This window comes from Canis lupus, chromosome 4 (assembly GCF_011100685.1).
Source record: "Canis lupus familiaris isolate Mischka breed German Shepherd chromosome 4, alternate assembly UU_Cfam_GSD_1.0, whole genome shotgun sequence".
Lineage (NCBI taxonomy): Eukaryota > Metazoa > Chordata > Mammalia > Carnivora > Canidae > Canis > Canis lupus.
In genome coordinates this window covers 56,189,538-56,205,863 of record NC_049225.1, presented here as the reverse complement: position 1 = coordinate 56,205,863, position 16,326 = coordinate 56,189,538, and the positions used below count along the sequence as shown (strand labels likewise).

Here is a 16,326-nt window from a genome sequence, read left to right as displayed (position 1 = left end):
CATTGAACTGTGTAGTAAGGAATGTGGAAGGATGACATTCTGGATCGTGGGGATTTTCTACTAAGGGGACATAAAAGCCCCAACGGACCACAAAGTATTAAGAGGCCACTCCAACAGTGTGTTAATTGGTGATATTTCATTTATCGTTTGCATATCAAACGAGCCGGTTTCAAAACGAGCATGTATTCAGTTTTTAAATACCCCACTCCCAAGAGGGAAGATATGGTAACCCACAGGAATGAGATTACAACGGGGGTGGGGGAGTGGATTCACGCACTTTGACAGACCCAAACAGGAAGGGTACTGAGGAGCCAAGGGGCGTTACTGGCATGCTAGAGTCTTACTGCTTGGTTTCTGGGTGATGCAGGTCAGCTGTGGCCCTGTGACTCAGCCAGCCACCCGGACCCCTCCGTGGGAATAAGATGCCTCTCCAGGGCACTTTGGTGGTAGGGTTTTGAGGGCTGTGTGCGTTTGAGCACGAGTTAACATATCAGACTACATGGACATCGTGTGACTCATGCACAATCCGGAGGACTGGAAAATTCCGTGTCGTGCTGCTCTGTGTTCAGAATGCACAGAACTCCCAGCCCACATTGCTTTACACAGACCCACCCTGTGGAGTTCCACTGGAGGCAGCATTCTGTGCACTTCCTGGCCCTCAACAAATAAAACAAATACAACACTGAAAGTAAAATTTGCTCACAGCTGGGGCAGGGAGAAAATTACAGGGGTAGATAAAATAGGCTAGACCTTAGGAAAAGAAAACCATGTTCTCTATGCACATTCCTAAGTGCATCTCAGAAGGAGTCATCAAGGTAAAGGATTAGGTCCTAAGAGCTAGATTTACACCATTTTAGAGCTCATAGTATGGACAGGCATATCCTCTTGCAGCCGTAGAATCGCACAATCCCAGTGCTTGCGGGGGCCTTCAAGGCCACTTTGTCTTTACCCAACATTTGAGTCTCTTCCATGGTGTGCATAATGAGTTGAGCCTCTAATTGAATTCTTCCCATGGTGGACAACTCGCTGTCTGATGAGATACCGCTTACTGGGCAGCTCTCACTGTTAGAATGTTCTTTCTTCGTGTAGAGCTGAACTGTAACTCTGCACATTTTGTCTCCTGGGTCTGGTCCTTTCTTCTGAAGGCACACAGCCTGGTGTCAGAGACGGCATGAGCTATAGAGTCACAGAGCCCTGTCTGCTAATCTACCGGTTGTCGACTTTGGGCAAAGTACTCTAGCTCTCCAACCTTAGTTTCTGTGTCAGGCTGAATGGGGCTTTTTCCCTCACTTGGGTTACTTGGAGGATTGAGTGAGATCAGGGAGTAAAGGACAGGTTAGATCTGCATGTACTGATATAGAAAGATGACTGCGATATACTGTTGAATGAAAAAAAAAAAAAAGCAGGCCTCAGAAAAAATAAATAAGTAAATAAGCAGGAAAAACATTGGGAAACTGGCTGAGAAGTACACCGAACTATTGAGTGGCCATCACTTGGGATGACACTAGACTGGCTTGTGATTCAGCTGTGACTTTCCTCCCTGATGGTCAAAAAAGTTTTTTTTTTTCTTTATAACAAATGTATCACATTTAGCATCACAAATAATAGTAAAGATTTTTGCATTTTTAAAACAAAAAGATGAAGTATCCAAAACACTTTATATCCAAAAATGGAGTCTCTCTGTATCACTTGTGTTTCTTTCCCTGCGGGCTGTCTGAATCTTTAAGGCATGCCCTAATAGGACTCAATGCAAGTGTCTGCCTACAAGGAATGGCCTTAAACATTAACCAGAAAAAACAGTGACTGCTTTAGGTCCTGCCCACTCTGCCTCAGGGCCTTTGCATTTGTTTCTCTCTTTGGGGGGTGGGAATGTCATGAATGGCCTGTTCTTTGATAAACATCCTGCTGTAAAGATGACTTTTACTTCCCTTGGCTACCTCCTATGTTTAGAAACTCACAAGTGAATACCTGGACAACAGGGACCCCCAAACATGTTTGACATCTTCCCATGGGTGACGTGTTGAATCCTCTGGAAGCACATTGTCTGTGCAGATTTTTAAAAATAAAAGCAATAAATGACAGTGAAAACTTAACAAGTCAGGATCATGCACCAGATTATCTGTGAGCACCTGCGGAATTACAGATGCTATGAAGGACAGGGACTAAATTAGTCTCCATCCTGCCGCCAGGAATCTTGCTGCCAGGCAGTTAGACACAAGTCCCTACCAGAATGCGATGGAAATGCAGACAGAGCATGCGCTATATTCAGTGGGCATCAGAGGAGAACACCATTCATGCAGTTGGTAATCCAGGAGCACTGTGAGCTGAGGCCTCAGGGAAGAATAGGATTCCCTGGCATGGAGAAGCAGAAACGGATGCTCTGAGCTGATGGATTTGCAGGAGTAGGAATGAAGGCAAGAAAGTACTCAGGTGGCATCTGCAGAGAGGATCAGGTGCCGGGTGGAGATGGAAGATTGGTCTGGGAAGGTGGGCTTTGGACACTGTTGAGAGGCCTGGAACATCACCAGATAACATCAGTAGGTCTGTGCTGTAGCAACAGTGTGGATGGGATGAGAGACTTGTGTACCCAGATTAATTTCTGCTGTGAGAGTTTGTGTAAATAGCCGAAGATCCCACAGGGCCTGCTCTGGCACTAACCGGTGAGGAAGCAGGGAGGGAAGAGGCCGGATGAGAAGTCTGCAGGACTCTGCAAAGCAGAAGTTTCCAGATAGCTGAGACTTAGTTGGGGAATTTGGGGTAGAGGGGGTGGCAGTAGTTAGAGGGGTGGTAAGAAATGCTCTGACATATGTTCAACTTTCTCTTCCTGTGCGCTGAGCAGGGAAATCTCCCCCAGGAGAGTACTTTTGCCCTTTAACAGATATGAAACTGACAGGTTGACAGTGTTGCTGAAGTGGAAGAATTTTTTTTTCCTTTTTAATAACATCTTAAACGATAGGCATGGAAGCCGGCACCCTAAATGAAACACGTGTTGCTCTCCAACACCTGACAGCCTGACATAATTTAAGAGCAGCTACCAAGAGCCCACAACTCGAACTGCCCATGAATCTGCTCCCTTGGATGGACTCCAACTGGGTGAAAAAGTGAGGTGGGCCAAGTCCAAGGCACCCGACCTTCTCTTTTCATTTGTAGCTGATTGGTGGGGAGTCACTTTCAGAAAACAGGGGAGGCCATAATTAACTTAATAGTGATGTTTTCTGGAGTGTTTTTATTCGTCATCTGATTATTAAACAGATTTATGGCCCTGCCCACCCGCTGAAAAGGAACCAAGACATTTAGTTGAAATTAAAAGTGCAGATAAGGCTGTCTGTTTAGATAATAGCATCTCTTTTTTTCATAGATTACTCATCTTCTGTGAAATCGGGGAGAGGAGTTAATTTGTGTGATAAAGTGCTTTCTATTTCTGGGAGCTAGCTGGTGGATGTGATTGCTTGAGGAAGGAGCATAATTCATTCTTAAAATCACCAAAGGCATGTTCAAGCCACATACCTGTGCCCTGAGGAGTAGGGTGATTTGTAATGTGATGCCGAAGAACAGAGGGGCTTGTGGTTTCAAAGCAAATGTTTGGAGAAGATGTACAATTTGTCTTTAGCTTGAAGGCCCACTCCCTGTTCGTTCTCAGGAACGTGCCAGAGCAATAAACTTCACATGTGCGCCTAAGCCATCCAGCCAGTGGGCCACAGATTGAGCGGGATGATGAAGACAGATGGACTTGGGCTTGAGCTCCAGGGAAATCACTACTAGCTGTGTGACCACAAGCAGTGACAGACCCTTTGTGGGTCTCGTTCCATATCCGTAAAGTAGGGGTAACCCTCAGAGGGTGGTGGTGAGGGATGTGTGCAGGATGGAGCCCACCAAGTGCCCAGGGCAGTGCCTGGTGCCCCCCAGGTATATGCCTGAGTTGGCTATCCTTGGCTTCTGGCTTCTGCTCCAGGGACTCACTCCAGATGGAGAGCCCCCTGAAAAAAATCCATGTGTGCACAGGTATCAGGGGGGATTTCCAACTTTACTGAACACTTGATGGGAAGAAGTAGAGGAGGATTGTACATCACACACTCCCTAGCAATCCACTTACAGCTTCCACCAGACATTCCTATTCTCCCAAGGCCTCTGAGCCACACAATGCCCAGGCTTACTGGTTCCCGCTCTTCTTCCTTCATTTCCCCACCCCCTCAGTGTATTTTATTACTGGAACATGCCTGTGAGCATTTCACCCAACCTGCTCTTCCTCTCTCTCCTCTCATTACCAACTACCACTCAAAGCAGCTTACAGACACATATGGTGGTCTCCCGCCAGTGAACTCTCTCCCCTCCCCTGGGACATGCTGAGTTTTCCAGGAATATACTATTCTATCAAGGGAAGATTGTACTTGTTCTAGACGTTGTTCACCATTTTAGGGAAGTACATCATCAACATCAGTGCTGCTCTTAGGACTTGAGTTGCCAGCCCACATACCTGCACTGATCTGTTAGCTGAACTGAAATGTAAACCAGTACAGGACACTCTAAGTACAACCATTTGGCTACTTCTCTGTCTTCTCACAGTTATCCCAAGCATTTGCGTATTGAAACACGTGTCATTTTTTTATCTCTCCTTTATATCACAGCTGGAGCATTATATAGAATTGTTTCAGGGACGCCTAAGTGGCTCAGCAGTTGAGCATCTGCCTTTGGCTCAGGGTGTGATCCCAGGGTCCTGGGATTGAGTCCCACATCGAGCTTCCTGCATGGAGCCTACTTCTCTCTCTATGTCTCTGCCTCTCTCTCTCTGTGTCTCTCATGAATAAATAAATAAAATCTTCAAAAAAATTGTTTCAAATTGAGTAGTAAGCCCATTATGTTATTTATGAATTTTACTTTAGGATATTAAAGGGGACTATACAAGATAACTGTAACATGAAGGGACATTGAGTAGGATACGGTGGAAACCCCTAAATCAGAAGGTGAGCCAGCCAGATGTTGGAGCTATGTTGGCTTTTGATCGTGAGTTTAGGCCCAGTTCCCTCAGATCTGCTGTGTCTTTTATATTTTTCAGCTGCAGAGACAATAGAACCCATAGATGCAAAAGCCCCAGTATGCACATTTTCCTGGCAGCTCTTAGGGTGAGGGAAAGGACACCTAAAATATACTCTTTAGAGTCTTTGGCAGAAGAAAATTGACCATAATTGACATAAGTTTCTCCACTCATGTGGTACTCCAGAGATCTCAAATCAACGTATAGGTGTTCTAGTAATGGCCTCCTGAGGTGAGCAATGGAATTGGCAGTCCTGCTTATAGAACTGGTCTTGGGTACACTTTTTCAGAATCTCGACAATAATAACAGTAACAATGGCTTTGGGCAGGGAGCACTCGCCTCTGGTTGGGAGCTGTGGACAAGGACCTAAGGATCCAGTGAGGCATCTGTTTTTAACACTGTAGTTTCCAGACTGTGCTGCAGGGCAGGGTTTTCTAGATTGTGGTCGAATCATTGTGGAAGGTCATGACATCAGCTTCAGGGATCATGACCAGCTTTTTAACAAAAATGAAATACAAGAGGCTAGAAGAGAAAAAACATATCTGAGTGCATCACACCTTGTATTTCAGTTATGTGTCTGTGTACCAGGTCGTGATGTAAAGTATATCTTTTTATGGGTCACAGTCAAAAGATTTGAAAGTCACTGTCCCCTGACATAGAATGTCTATGAAAACCAGTTCCCCTGAGGGATATTTAGGGCTAAGATTTGAGAACTCTTGCTGTGAGCCTATCAGGAGGAACAAGAATTTATCAGATCTACTCTCACATGAAGGCAAAGGAAGGTTGCGGAGGTGAAGGAGATACCAGGCCAAATGAGGACCACCACGAATCTGAGGAGGAAGATGGAGGGCACCTGAGTCAGGACCCATCCCCTTCACAGTTTTGCTGGAAGCCAGCAGATAGTCTGCATTCCTTGGAGAACTTCAGTTTTTCTATTATTCTAGCAGGAAAATGGAGATTCCGTTTCTAATCATTTAGAAATCCTGCTATGATCATGTTGATCCAGATTCATTTCCCTGATCTCACCTTCTGCATTAAGATGGGTGTTTTTCTCGAATGCTAACATGCACAAGCATCACTCGGAGAACTTATTAAAATCCAGGTCAGTGGGCCCCATGCATCTGATTCTATGGGTTTCGGGAGAGGCCTCAGAATTGGCATTTCTTATAAGTTCCTAGGCGATGCTAATGCACCTGGTCTAGGGTCTGCACTCTGAAAACCGCCGTGTTAGATCAACAGAAAGGAATGTGCCCGGCATACTTCCTGGCACCCAGCAGGAGTGCAGTACATGCTTTCCTGATGAAACTGAGCTGAGTTCTCTCTACAGAAATACCTCTGCTAAGGCTTGCTGCTTTCAACAGCACAGAACTGGCCGGTGGACATTGAATTGTAGGTTTGAAATGGGTGAATTGTATGGGATGTGAATTACTCAGTAAAGCTATTATTAAGAAAAGGAGGGCAGGGAGGAGGACGGGGCGGGGAGGGGTGGGGGAGAAATGGCTGTGTTTTCAAAACCAGCCATCAAGAACATCTGTTACACCCTAGACTGTCTTAAGAGAGGACTCACGCCACAGGAGAATGATAAAGTTCAGCTTTGAGCTGAACTCCAAGGCCCCTTTCAGCTCTGCCTCTCTGAAATTCTCCTGGAATTCAGAGCCAGAACAAGTATGTCTCCTGAAGGACTGGTCTGTTTTCCTTTTCCAAACAGTAATGATGCTTAAATGCCTGTGCATTTCACCTGCCAAAACCCATCCTGGCACCCCATAGCTTTCTTTCCCAACCTCTTTTTAATTTTCCTGCTGTTCATAGTTACCTGTCTGGAAGTTGTTTTAAGCAAGTGAAAGCCCTGGATATCCCAGGGGATGGGAACTAGGATAGAGGTTGTGGGATTAGAAATGTACCCCCCTAGGCAGAATGAAGAGACCAGGGGCATCGAGTGGTAATACAGTTTCACAGTTTCTCATGCCAGCTTTGGGATCAGAAATACCTGGTATGACTCTGGCTGTCACCTACTGGCTGTTTGGACAGAGATTAGCATAAAGCTTTTCTAAGCCTCAGTTTCCCCATCTAAGATAGTTAACAGTGCCTGCCTCCCTGGACCCAGGTGCACAGGGAGCACATGACAGAAATCATGACAATGAAAGTGATGATAAAGATGAGGGTCCACCTCATCTTAACAATTTTCTTTCGGCTAGAAACACCTAAGTGTCATAACAGGACTAAGGGTGACACTTTGACTGCTTTGTGCCCTCCCTCCTCCAAATGGATTGGCAGTGCCTTAGAATACACTAAGACTTACAAGTGAATAAGTCACTCTTGGAAGTAGATGGGCTATGACACTTTAATAGCCAGAAGCCCAGTGGAACTGAGATGTGACAAGACCCAGAACACCTACGGCTGCCAGAAGCCAGCCCGGATGCGTGGAGGGCAGCCTCTCCCACCGCAGCTTCTGCATTATTAACAACACCCCCAGAGGCCAGAGAACCAAGTGACACAGGGACAATGCTGATTTGTTTGGTTTGTGACTTGGTCCCTACTTCCCTTCTCCTTCTTCTCCTCTTCCCTGTCCCTGGAGCTCTCTCCCACATGCTCTGTGCCCTGCCAGAGCTCCTTAATTTTTGGAGATCTTCAGCAGGTATCTCCACAAGGTTCGATGACACCAGAGATTGAAACTCAGGTATTCTTCTTGGGAATTGATTTGATTGCACATAGCACTGGAATAAGGATCCCTGAACAAACTGAACTGGATTTGAGTCCTGTCTTCACCACTTACCTCACGGGCCATGTAATCTTGTACCAGAAACAACATCTCCTGAACTTGACTTCCCTTGTCATGTAATGAGGATGATGAACCGTGACCTGCTTCCTTCACAGGGAAATCAGATCAAATCAAATCAAAGTGAATGAAAGCATGGAGAAGGAAGGCATGTCTGTTCAGCAGGGATTCGGAGATGCGTCTGGCTGTGCATGAGGATGTGGGATCCACTGGCAAGCAGAGCATTCACATGGCTCACCCTCCTAGAGCTCCAAGTGGGAGGGAGACAGAGTAAAGTCCTTCCACGACTGCACAATGATAGATGTCCTGAGCTGAGGGACATGAAGGACATGTTCCAGGGCTCCATAACGATCTACGCTAGAGACCTGCTATGGTCTGGGAGGTCATCAGGAAGGCTTTGGTGAGGAGTTGAAGTCTTGAGTTGAGAGCTGAAGGCTGAGCAGGGTTTCACTAGAGAGAAAGTGAGGAGGGGCTTGGAAACTTGGCCACCCAGGGAGAAGGACTGGCAGGGACAGGCAACCTAAGGCAGAAGCGGTCATCATGGGGCCTTTGGATGCCTGAAGGAAGATGGCATGGTGGGTGGGCAGCAAGGAAGGGAGGGAACCAGCCATGCGCACACAGCCTTGTCATCCCTGGTAAGGATTTTGGACCTTCATCCCAGAGCCGTGGGAAGCCACTGAAAGGTTTAAGCAAGGCAGTGGAAGATGACAAGATGCAATTTACTTCTCTTTTTTTAGAGATCACCTAAACTGCTGCATGCAGACTAGACCAGAGAGGGACAGCAATCATGGCCCCTGCACTTGCCCATAGAGGGCAATGCTCCAGACAAGGGATAGCAGTGGCTGGACTGGAACATATTCTTGCTGCGTCACTGTTATGATGCCAGGGTAAAACCTCACCTTTCTTTCTTAGTGTCCTAGGGCTTCCTTCACAGGGTACCACAAACTGGGGAGTTTAAAACAAGAGAACTTTATGGTCTCACAGTTCTGGAGGCTAGAAGTCTGAAATCAGGGTGTCAGCTGGGCCAAGCTCCCTCAGAAGGCTCTACAGAAGAATCCTTCCGTTCCTCTTCAGGCTTCTAGTATTGCTGGCAATCCATGCTGTTTCTTGGCTTGTTTCTGCCTCGTTGTCACATGGCCATCTCCTTGTGTGTCTGGGTTTTCCTCTTCTTAAAAATGCAGTCAGTCACTGCATTCGGGCCCACCCTAAACCAGAATGACCTTGTCTCAACTTGATGACATCTGCAAAGACCCTATTTCCAAGGAAGTTTACATTCACAGGGACCAGGGGCTAGGACTTCAACATATCTTTTGAGGGGACACAATTCAACCCAGAGCATCTCCTCTGACTACAGTTCCTCCCTATGCCACAGCCCTCCAGGTAGAACCATCCTCACAGTCCTGACTGTCCTTGAGACCAGATAAGGAGAGGCTCCATTTCAACATAGGAGCCAGGAAGGCTGCAGGCTTCAGAGAAGTCCGTTTGTGTGTATGTGTGTGTCCGTGTGCACCCACAGTGTGACATATACTGGTCTACAGGGAGGACCCCAGGAAGCACAGGCCCTGAATTCTGGCCCTCAGACCCCACCAGCTGAGAGACTTGGGGCAAGACTTTCTCTTCCCTGGGCCTGTTTCCTCTCTAGTGATGCCAGAATTGATACCTGTTCCACCATCCTTGTAGTGGCTTTTGAGGGAGTCCAACAAGGTAATCAACAAGTATTTCTTGAGAAGATACCACATGCCTGGCCTTAAGATAACTCACTGGGAGTGTTCTTGAGAAAGGGCCAGTGCTCTTCCCAAGGGAGTCACACTGTTCTCCCATGTTAATTCCCCAGGCTTTTCTCCTCTAACGGCATGAATGGTTATGAGCACAGACTCCAGTAGCTCCAGTATCATCCAGTGGCAGTGACAGAGATGAAACAAGAATATCTAGGAGTTGATAATTCTTGAAGCTGGGTGATGAGTTGATTGATGGGGAGTGGGGTGGGGGTAGGGGGCTTGATTCTCTTCTACTTTGTTAATATGTTTGAAATGATTCTTAGTTTTTTTTTTTAAAGCTTAACAAAGAAGACAGCAGCTTCTGGAGCTAGATTGCCTGGATTTAAATCCAAGACCTGCCACCCACTAACTGGGTGGACGTGGGGAAAGCTACTTAACCTCTCTGTGTCCCGGTTTCCTCATCAGTAAAACCAAGATACTTAACCATCAACCACCTCAGGGAGTGTATGTGAAGATTAGATGAGTAAATGTGCTTGGTACGACTGAGTACTGAACACACAGTAACTACTGTTTACAGAAACCGGGTGCCAGAGAGCAACGTGTGACTGAGCAGAAGTCATCACTGGCAGCTTCACAGAACCATACGTTCTCGCAGTTGCTCTAAGTCATACCTGCTGCTTGGTTTTTGTCTGAGTCAGGGTTTTCTGCAAACTGACATAAGATTTGAGTGCACATAGTTAATTTAGGAGATCTTGAGAAACACCAGCAAGAGAGTAAAGAAGTAAGACTGGGAATGGAAGGCCTGTGATGGCACCACTGCTCACGATTCTACTGGTAGCCCCGGGAGCCAGCCCAGAGCACATGCTTGGGGTTATCCCACCCGAGAGGCAAGGGAGCTGGGGCGGCTATCCACCCACATTGTCGCCCTTGGCTGGGGTCCACTCATGGGTGCAGAGAGCTCCCAGCAGAGGCAGATGCTGGCAGGCCCGTAGCCAGGGTTGGGGATCAGACAGAGGACACACACAAAGATGCCAAGGATGTGTCGACAGGGCACGCAGAATCCACCTGTGAGCACTCTTAATTGCTCTTCTGACATCTGTTTAAAGCCTTACTGTGATGGGGTTCACCTTCAGAATCATCCTGACTCATCATTGAGTAAGGGGTAATAAGGGCAAAAGCAGTGGAACTGTATTGCTTTTCAAACATTGCAGCCCCTGGAAGAGGAATGAGTATGTGCCACTAGGGCTGCAGACATCTCTTCTCAGTCCTGGTACTTTTATGCTGAGCCAAGATACAGCCTCAGAGCCTTTCTTAACACAGCTTAGGTATCCATTACAACTCATTAGCTTAGGCACTTTAATGAAGTCTGTTTTCCATCCCTGTCCTAGTGCTCAGGAAACTGGGAGAAATTCCAGGGTGGAAAATGCTGCATCGATGTAGGATTCTGGATTGGAAGATATTTCAGCTCTCTGGTCCTCCCCATTCCCCTCTGGCTCGACCGAGGGGCCGGACTGCCGTGAGGCAGAGGTGAGGTTCGGTGCAGTAGGAAGAGCCTGCTCTTTTACAGTCAGGCAGGGCTGGGTTTTAGACCTTGGCTTCATCATTTATAAACTGTGTTCTTTGGGCAGGTTACATCTCCCACTCTGAGCCTCTCGGTATCTTCTATAAAATGGGGTTGTGATGCCCTGCTTGTAGTGCTGTCGTAGGTGTCAGAGATGATGTATATGAAGCAGGGAGCTCTCCATGTGTGAGCGAGGGCTCAGTAATTGTTCCCTATAATTGTCATCATCGTAACCATCATCATCTTCATCCAAAGTCCCTTCCAGCTCTAAAATTCTGTGACTTTAGGGATCGTGCTCATCCAAGAAGACAGTGTGGTAAAATCAGGCAACAGTCCTGATTTTGTGTAAATGCATTTTCTGATAAGGACAGGAGGAGCATAATTGCCCCTAAATAATTGCTCCGATTTCACCACAAGCTGTCAAAAGGCCCTAATTGGTCGATCTGTAATGACTGCAGCCATCTGCGTTTGGGGTGATTTAGCGATGGGGCTCTGCCCAAACCAGGCCTTCAATGATTAGAGCCGGACGGGGTGATATTTCACCCTCTGATGGGAGTAGTGGTGTGTGGGTGAAGGAGATTATCTCATCCTCGTTTTAATGACCTACCAGTTGAACCCAGCCAAGCAGCAGCGCTGGTCACAGACAATGACTATGGATTTTTTTCCTTTTTTTAAAAGATAGTGTTCCTGCCCGAACAGCAGTATTATCTGGAGCGTGATCATGCCTCTTGCTATCTTGTTTCACTGCCCAAGAAAGTCTCTTTTGGAAAGATTTAGTCTCTCAATTAGGGCAAATTGATTTCTGCTTTCTACAGAGTCACTGTTCCAAAGCGAAGTGGTAAAGGGCAGGAGGCGCCATATTAATCTTGGCAACCAAGCAAGAAGGCGACCTGGAGTATTTTTCAGCCTTCCAGCCTTGGCTTGTATATGTGTAGATAATCTTCTCTCCGTATATCTTTTAATTGCTCCGACCAGCAAGATGCCAGGCGATACACCATGAAACATGCTTCAAGTCATGGAAGTTTCTGGAAACTTACATCAAGCAACTGGAGAAGCGTCCTGAGTGTGCCAGTGCAAAAGTGGTTATAGTGGCACATGAGATGATCTCAGTTGGTCCAGACATTTTGCATTAGACAACGTTGAATCATGTGGAGAGAACGTTTTCTCTTTCCAGCTCTCATCTGTGTCTTCTGATTACCTTGGATGAGAGTTTCGGTTGGTTGTCCGTATCTCCCTTCTTGACAGAGAGAGAGAACAGAGCTTAAGCTCCTAGTTGTGGGGAGGAAGGAGGGCCTGGCTAAAATCCAGTCACACCATTTTATTTTTATTTTTATTTTTTTTTAAATTTATTAGCTCTTTATCATAAATGGTACCGATGTTCCATTTATGGTGTTTGCTCCCCTTTAAAGTAAATCTAATTAAATGAAAAATTTTAATTTAAAAAGGTGAGTTGATTTTAAAACTAACTGGTAGGGTAGTGGAACTGGCAAAGATCGTGATACAGGATTGTGAGAGCTTGAGGAACACAAGAGGGGGGAAAGCATTGTATTCTATAGAAAACCCAGCGATTTATTGGCTGTACAACAACAAGCTTCTCTGAGCATCCGTTTTCTCGCCCTGTCAAGGGCAGAGAAGCATGATGTGGAGTATGATTTAATGAAGCAGGGGAGATAAATGTGTGAAGCTCCTTTACAAATTATAGTCTGCCTTCCATAACAGTGAAAGTGATTCATTTCTATAAGGGGTTAGAAAAATAAAAGGGTCATATGGTTCTGGCAGCCAGAGGACCCTGGTTTGAAACCCAGCCCTGCTGTTAAGTATATGCCATAGGGGGGTCCTTCCCTTTTTTAGACCTCAGTTCTCTGTCTATAAAATAGAGACTGAACTACTCCAGTGGTTTCCAGGTGTGGCTATGCATCAGAATCACTTCTGGAACAAAAGATGCTGGATGCTGCCCCAGACTTACCAAGTCACAGTTCTTTAGGATGATGCCCAACATAGCTGTATTTATAGCCGGCTCACCAGGTGAATCAGACGTGCGCGTCTCCTGACATAGGAGGGTCCTTCCAGCTCTAACCCCGGATGGAGTGAATTCAGAGTAGGGTTTGGGGCCTGGGTTAGGGAAGGTGATCACCCAGTAGCTCTGGTCGTATGCTAACTAGGTTTCCATGAGGCCTGGGTCCACAGCCCTGGAAGACCTTTTGGTCCAAACCATGATTCAAGGATAGCACCAAGGCCCAGAGGAAATCAAGGAATGGCCCACTGTGCTGGAATCAAGAGCATAGCCAGTTCTGATTCCCAATCAGTTCCAACTTTTCCAGCTGAGACAGAGAGAATGAGTGTGTGTTTTGACCAGTATTTTTTTCCTTCAAGTTTTTATTTAAATTCTAATCAGTCAACACACAGTACAATGTTGGTTTCAGGAGTAGAATTCAGTGATTCATAACTTATATACAACATCCAGAGCTCATCATAATAAGTACCTTCCTTAATCCCTATCATCATCTAGCCCATCCCCACCCGCCTCCCTCCATCAACCCTCAGTTTGTTCTCTATCTTTAAGAGTCTCTCATGGTTGTTTCCCTCTCTCTTCCCACCCACCATATGTTCATCTGTTTTGTTTCTTAAATTCCACATATGAGTAAAATCATATGATGTTTGTCTTTCTCTGACTGACATTTCGCTTAGCACAATACCCTCTAGTTCTATTTACGTCCTTGCAAATGGTGACATTTCATTCAGTTTGATGGCTGAGTACATACACACCACATCTTCTTCATCCGTTCATCAGTGGATGGACACCTGGGCTCTTTTCATAGTTTCGCTATTGTTGATAATGCTGCTATAAATGTCGGGGTACACGTACCCCTTCGAATCTGTATTTTTGTATCCTTAGGATAAATACCTAGTAGTACAATTACTGGATTGTAGGGTAATTCTACTTAACTTTTTGAGGAACCTCCATGCTGTTTTCCAGAGTGGCTGCACCAATTTACATTACCAACAACAGTGCAAGAGAGTTCCTCTTTCTCCTCATCCTTGTCAATACCTCTTGTTTCTTGTGTTGTTAATTTTGGCTGTTCTGACAGGTGTGAGGTGGTAACTCATCATGGTTTTGATATGTATTTCCCTGATGATTAGTGATGGTGAACATCTTTTCATGTGTCTGTTATACATCTAGATGTCTTCTTTGGAAAAATGTCTATTTATGTCTTTAGCCCATTTCTTAACTGGATTGTTTGTTTTTGGGGTGTTGGGTTTGATAGACCAGTATTTTTTAAATTAAGGTAAAAATTGCAAACAGTGAAAGAATGCACAGCTATGTTAACTATACAATTCCATGAAGTTTAACAGGTGTATACACTTGGGAAGCCAACCCCCAGTCAAGATACAGAAATTACGTTACCCAGAAAGTTCCCCCATGCTCCTTCTAGCCAGTCTCCACACCCCAGACAAACACTTTTCTTAATTCTGTCCTCGAAGATTGTTTCAGCTGTTGATAAACTTTAAATGAATCATACACTAAGTTATTTTTTGTGTCTAGCTTCTTTGGTTCAACATAATAATTTTGAAATTCATCCATGTGGTTGGATATATCAAAAGTTTTTTCCCTTTATTGCTGAGTAGGGAATCTATTGTATGACTCTACCACAATTTGTTTATCCCTTTACCTGTTGGTGATATTTAAGTTGTTTCTAGTTGGTACTATTATGAATAAAACTATTGTGAAACACTCTCATTTTTTTCTGTGGGTGTCTGTTTTTGTTTCTCTTGGGTAAATAACTATAAGTAGAATTGCTTGACATAAGACAGTTGTCTGATACTTTTATAAGAAGAAATCAGCTCTTCAAAGTGGTTGTACACTTTCTATTCTTTCCAGCAAGGAGTCAGTTCCAATTGCTCACTTCTTCCACAGTATCTCATATTGTTCCTATTTTTACTTTATGTCATTCTGGGGAATCTATAGGAATGGCATCTCAAGCTTTAATTTGGGTCATGCCTTTTCATACACTTACTGGACATTTATATATCAGTTCTTTTGTGACATGTTCTTGTAAAAATGTTTCAAGGTTTTTTGCCCAGTTTTACATCAGTCGTCTTTTTATTATTGACTTTGTCAGAATTCATTACATATTCTGAATACAAGTCCTTTGTCAGATACATGTTGTGACTATTTTCTCCCAGACTCTTCCTTGCCTTGTCATTTTTCTTACTGATGTCTTTTGATGAGCAAGGTTTGGAGAGCAAGTTCTTAATCAAGTCTAATTTATCAGGGTTTTTTTTTCTTTTATGGGTTAGTGCTCTTTATGTCCTAAGAAATCTTTTCCTACCCCAAGTTCACAACAATATTGTCCCATGTTTTCTTCAAGAAGCCTTATAGCTTTAGCCTAAAAGCCTTTAGCCTTTAAATCTGTGATCGATCTAAAATTATTTTTTGTGTATGATATGAGGTAGGGGTTGTGGTTCATCTTTTTCATGTGCTTATCCAGTTATACTAGGACATGTTAGGTTTTTTTTAGTTCTTAATTTCCATTCCAGTATAGTTAACATACAATGTTACATTAGTTCCAGGTGTACAAAGAGTGATTCAGCAATTCTGTACAGTACTCAGTGCTTATCGTAAGTGTACTGTTAATCTGCTTCACCTATTTCACCTGTCCCCCACCAACCTCCCCTCTGGCAATCAGCAGTTTGTTCTCTGTAAGTTAAGTCTGTTTCTTGGTTTGTCTTTCTCTCTCTCTCTCTCTCTCTCTCTCTCTTTTTCCTTTGTTCGTTTGTTTTGTTTCACATTTTTGAGAATTCTTTTCTATTCTCATTGAATTTGCCTTGGTGCCCTTGTCAAAAATCAGGCAATGACACATATGTATGTACGCTTCTGGCCTCTCTGTTCTGTTCTATTGATGCGTTTGTTTATTCCTTGCCAGTACTATACTGTTTTGATTATTTTGACTTTATAATGTTTTGAAATCAGTGCGAGTCCTTCAACTTTGTTCTTTTTCAATATTGTTTTCACTGTTCTAGGTTCTTTACAAGTTGTCAATTTCAAAACCTGCTGTGATTTTATTGAGATTGCATTGAATTTATAGATAAATTTGAAGAGAATTGACTCTTTAACAATATGGAAAAAAAAACAATATGGAATCTTCTAATCTATACATATGATTTATCTCTTCATTTATTTGGGTCTTTATCTATTTGAAGTTATTTTACAAAGGATATTTTTATCGTACTTTCTAAT

General features: G+C 44.4%; 1 protein-coding gene across 8 annotated transcripts in view; it reads left to right on the top strand.

Annotated features, from left to right (window-relative positions):
* GALNT10 (polypeptide N-acetylgalactosaminyltransferase 10) overlaps window positions 1-16,326 on the top strand; it is a 216,506-nt gene that overhangs the window by 151,616 nt on the left and 48,564 nt on the right. The window lies entirely within an intron of this gene.